Source organism: Olea europaea, chromosome 13, assembly GCF_002742605.1.
Source record: "Olea europaea var. sylvestris chromosome 13, O_europaea_v1, whole genome shotgun sequence".
Classification (NCBI taxonomy): Eukaryota; Viridiplantae; Streptophyta; class Magnoliopsida; order Lamiales; family Oleaceae; genus Olea; species Olea europaea.
In genome coordinates this window covers 8,208,941-8,213,536 of record NC_036249.1, presented here as the reverse complement: position 1 = coordinate 8,213,536, position 4,596 = coordinate 8,208,941, and the positions used below count along the sequence as shown (strand labels likewise).

General features: G+C 39.5%; 1 long non-coding RNA gene and 1 pseudogene across 1 annotated transcript; one reads left to right on the top strand and one right to left on the bottom strand.

Annotated features, from left to right (window-relative positions):
- Positions 1 to 9: 9 nt before the first annotated feature.
- Positions 10 to 1,956, top strand: LOC111407495. Its single transcript, XR_002705116.1, has 2 exons — positions 10 to 1,606; positions 1,679 to 1,956. It is a non-coding gene; the product is annotated as an uncharacterized LOC111407495 (long non-coding RNA).
- Positions 1,957 to 2,313: 357 nt separating this feature from the next.
- The window catches only part of LOC111408401, a 6,043-nt pseudogene continuing 3,760 nt past the window's right edge, over positions 2,314 to 4,596 (bottom strand).

Genomic DNA, 4,596 nt, shown 5'->3' with positions numbered 1-4,596 from the left:
TCATGTAGGACGTGAATGCTAGGTTTTTGATAACTGGGTGCATATATGTTCGACGTTGATGAAATATGTCATTACATTGAGACTTATTTGCTCTACACATGTTGCTTAGTGCCCCATCTTATTCTTCATACACCTGGAATACTTGATTGCCTGTTTTCTTAGTCCTTGAGCCTATTGTCTTGTACTATTTTCTCCTGAATCGAGTACCAGGATATGTAACCTAATTAGGTCACTTAGAGGTGAAGATCCTGGCAGAACGTCTATATCTTGTTTTGGGGCTGTGGTGCAGGGGCATCAGGGAAGCTGAAGGTGAATACTGACATGGAATTTACTGTTAGTGTCTGCCTATTTATTTCAAATGATTAGTGATTCATTTAATATAATGTCAAAAACCATTCTGGGAAATGCGGAATACTAGCGGTAGTCTCTCTAGCGGGCACTGGCTAAAATTGCCTTTCCACAAGAGATGCAAATGCTATAATTCAATGGTTTACTGGGAAGTTTTGAGCCAGGTTAAACTTCTGCACAAGGAGCTTTCTGGTAAAAAATGAAAGTTAAAACTAAAATAATGGCATTTTATGTGAGACAAAGATAGGCTGTCAAGAATGTAGAGGAGGTAGGTTGGGTAGTTGGTCAGAACTCTAGTGATAACAGGCTGATCTTCCCCAAGAGCTCACATCGATGGGAAGGTTTGGCAACTTTCAATTTTTGTCCAAGATAGTTGTTGGTATGTCTAAGAGAGTGGGAGTCTTTTGAAACTATACTATGTATTTTACATAGAGACGGTTGGTGTTAGAGAAATAAGAGCCAGTGTTAGAGAAATAAGAGCGAGGATTGAATTGTAGTATTGTAGCACTTCGCTGTGCCATGGCTGTCATGGACCGCTTGGTGGCTTAGCAGATGTCCATAACCGTAAGGGGACGACAAGAAGTTATTTTGACAACTATGTATTTGACACTTTTGTGCAATAAACATACGTATGTAGACACGGGGTACCAGATACTAATGTACAAATTTATCTGCATAGATTTTCTGATCTTCACTGATTCAATCAATACGAGATACTAGTATATACTAATTTACCGTTTAAGTTTGCTGGTTCAACTTTTGAATCTTTTCCTTCTTGTGGTTACTTCTTGTCAGTTAGAGTGGGGAGATATTTAATCTTTGTCTTTATTTACTACTCTAATAATCTCAAACTCTTCATCTTTGCCCCTCTAATTTTGATTCTGGAGGGTGTGTGTGTGTGTGTGTGTGTGGTTGGTTATTGCACGGCAAATATCCATCTTATTTGCGTTGCATATTCTGAATCAAATTAAGATTTGTAGGAATGGATTTTCATGAGCTGTTGGACATTCCACAAGGCGACCGCAGGAAGTATCATGATGATGTTACAGTTATGGTGGTATCTCTTGAGGGAAGAATCTGGAAGTCGTCCGGAAAATACCTATGACACCTCATTGCTGGCAACATTTCAACACACCGAGATAGGCTCTTGTTTGGATCCCCACCTAAAGTGCCTGCAGGCAGGCTGAGAATTGGTGAATATAACCCGCTTTCATGGGCCCACAGACTATTTCATCTCAGACAAAGCATGCAGTTGTAGGTAAGAAATCCTACATTACAAGAGGCAAGAACTAGAATCTATGCTCATGCAATTGCAAAATATTGTTTTCAGGAATAGGAAATTTTTGTAGTTGGGACTGGTAAAAAACTTCTCTGGAGAAATGATCTTCAATGGTGAACTCTTTGCAGATATGGAGGGTCTTTTCATTCATTTTTTCTTCATTTTGCTTTGATTTTAGAACTAGTATTTAGTTGGTTGGGGGTTCAGTTACAGAGCTTGACATCTGGCTTTTGTTGAATCTGAGAATCTGTAATTTTGAAGGTGGATTTCCACCCATTCGGTTTATAAAGAAAAATATTCAATTGAAAACCGTGTGCTATTTCCTTCAAGGTGGATTTCTACCTATGCCGTTTATATCAGTGTTATAAAACTTGGACCAGCCCGGCAGTTCAACTGGAAAACCGATAACCCGGCCCATCAATCGGGTCATAGAGCGACTGACCTGCAATCGACCTAGTGACCCACCTCATCTGGGTCAGTACCTACTAGGGTTGGGTCTAAAAGCTATGGTATATAAACAAATCATTCAATTGAAACCCTAACAAAACTAAACTGCTACAAATAAGGTGTCTTATTTAGGCATTATCAATAGTGACTCTACAAGTCTTACAACTTAAAAGTTCTCTACATTTTTTCAGTTAATGATTGCAGCATTAATTCATGCTGTGCCCACAACTGAACGGCCTTTTGGTTTCATCCATGATAGTAGATCTTCTCGAGTTGTAATGGAAAAACCTGCCTTTTCCTCGCTCTCTAAAAGGAACAGCCAGTTTCTCCACAGGGGAGGCAAAGGCAGTGGCTAAACCTTGAGAGAACTTGAGTTCCAGTTCCAGTGTGCATTGGACGATTTTCAATAGGCTACTCATCCATTTTTGGTATGCGGTGTGTGCAACGGACATTGAGCCGCCACTCCTGTGCGGTCTTGGTATGACATTGAGATCTACACTAACCTTAAACAATTCCTTCACAAAGCCATTGCCTTTTCAACATTTCCTCCACTCCCATATATATTAAGCATTGCTGTGTACCTCCAAGAATCAGGCCTACATTTCTCTGATCCCTTCATCTCCTCAAAAAGCTTCTTAGCCTCTTCCACCAATCCAATATCAGCACACATGACACTATTAGACAAAATGAAATTCATTGGCCAACCATTCGATCTCATCGGCTCCCAAAGCTCCAATGCATCTTTAGCCAACCTAGCCTTACCGTAAATCTTGATCAATGCTGTCAATGTCTTTTCATCTGGGGCGATCCCAGAATCCACCATCTCCTCGAATAAGCTCCTAGCCAATCCAGCCTTCCCGGCCTCCCCCACTACCTCCAACTTCTTGTTCACAACCAAGTTGAGTTGCACCCCAAGTGACTTCATATCTTCTATACATACCCAATGTCATCACAATCCCCCTGCCTCACCAAGCATCTTTCCCAACACCCCGAAAGCAATTGGGTCGGGCTTCCAACCACTTGCCTTCCCTCTCTCGTACAGACTCATTGCCTCCTCAACTTTACTCAGTTTGGCATAAACATCAAGAATAGCAGGGTATGTGGCCTCATCTGGCATCAATCCAGTCTTAAACATCCTTGCAAACCACTCCACTGCCTTATCGAAAAGATTGTACCTTTTTGCACATGTAATAATAGTTGAGTAAGTAATATTATCAATCTCAACCCCACTTTCTATCATCTGAAAAAGCAAGGTCCTCAATGTGCTGAAACTGTCTCCCAAACCTCAAAGTCTTCATGTCACATTGTAAAATATTGTTTCTATAGGAAAAAATTTCTGGGATTTCACCCATTTGAAGAAAGGATGTCTTTTGCCATGGCCTCGAGCTGTTTAACACCACAATAATGCTTCACGTACAAAAAATTGATCTCAGAAGAGATACAAAAATTAAAAAAATCTGATGGTGCACCATACTTCATTATTATTTCCTGACAACTGCCAACCCGTCCCCTTTTACCCACCCCTAATACACCGCACACCCAACACAGCCACCCCACCCACTTATTTCCCTATTTACGATATCAAATTTTGAAAGTATTACGGGAATGTTATATGAAGTCAAAATATTGTATTCTTAATATCATTTCGAAGTGTTCATGGCCTAGTTTACCGCATCCTTAACTGTGTACGAAACGGCCAAACGTAGTAAAAGTTATCACTCGTCGAAATAGACCGTTCCAAAATATATAAATGGTTTTTCTTATTTTTGTCTCAATTTTCAGGATCATTATGAGATGTTAAACGAAATCAAAATATCGCATTCTTAACACCATTTCGAAGTGCTCACAGCCTAGTTTATCGCATCCTTAACCACGTGCGAAACGGCCAACCGTAGCAAAAGTTACCACTCATCGAAATAGGCCGTTCCAAAATATATAATAATGAAGTATAGTGCCACATCAGATTTTTTGAATTTCTATATCTCTTCTGCGATCAATTTTTTGTACGAAAGTGCATTTTCTCTAAAGTTAATTTAATCAATGGTCACTGAACTTTTCTATACATTATTATTTGCTCTCCAATCTTTTTCATCAGTGTTATTTATAGCAAAGTTCAGTGAGCAACGAGTAGGCTTGTTCAAATTTAGGCGAACGACGAATAATCTTTTAAATTTCAGTGAGCAAGTGGTAATATATAATAAAGTTCAGTGAGTAACGAATAATTTTTTAAAGAGCAAAGTTCAATGACCAGTGATTAAATTATCTCATTTTCTCCGGGGGGTGGTTGAGGTTTTTTCTCAAGAACAGCCAAGAAAGACTCCTCAGAGGAACCATACTCATTAACCTTCTTGGCCAAAAACCTGAGGTCTTTGATTTGAGAAATTATATGAATAAGATGGCTTATGGCGTTGAAGACCCAAGTAGACTTAGGTTTGGATAAGAGCTGATGGGGTTGGTTTGGTTGGTCAGATATAAGAATGGTGGATAAGGGTATAAGTAGCTTAGAGATAAAGAAGGGTTTT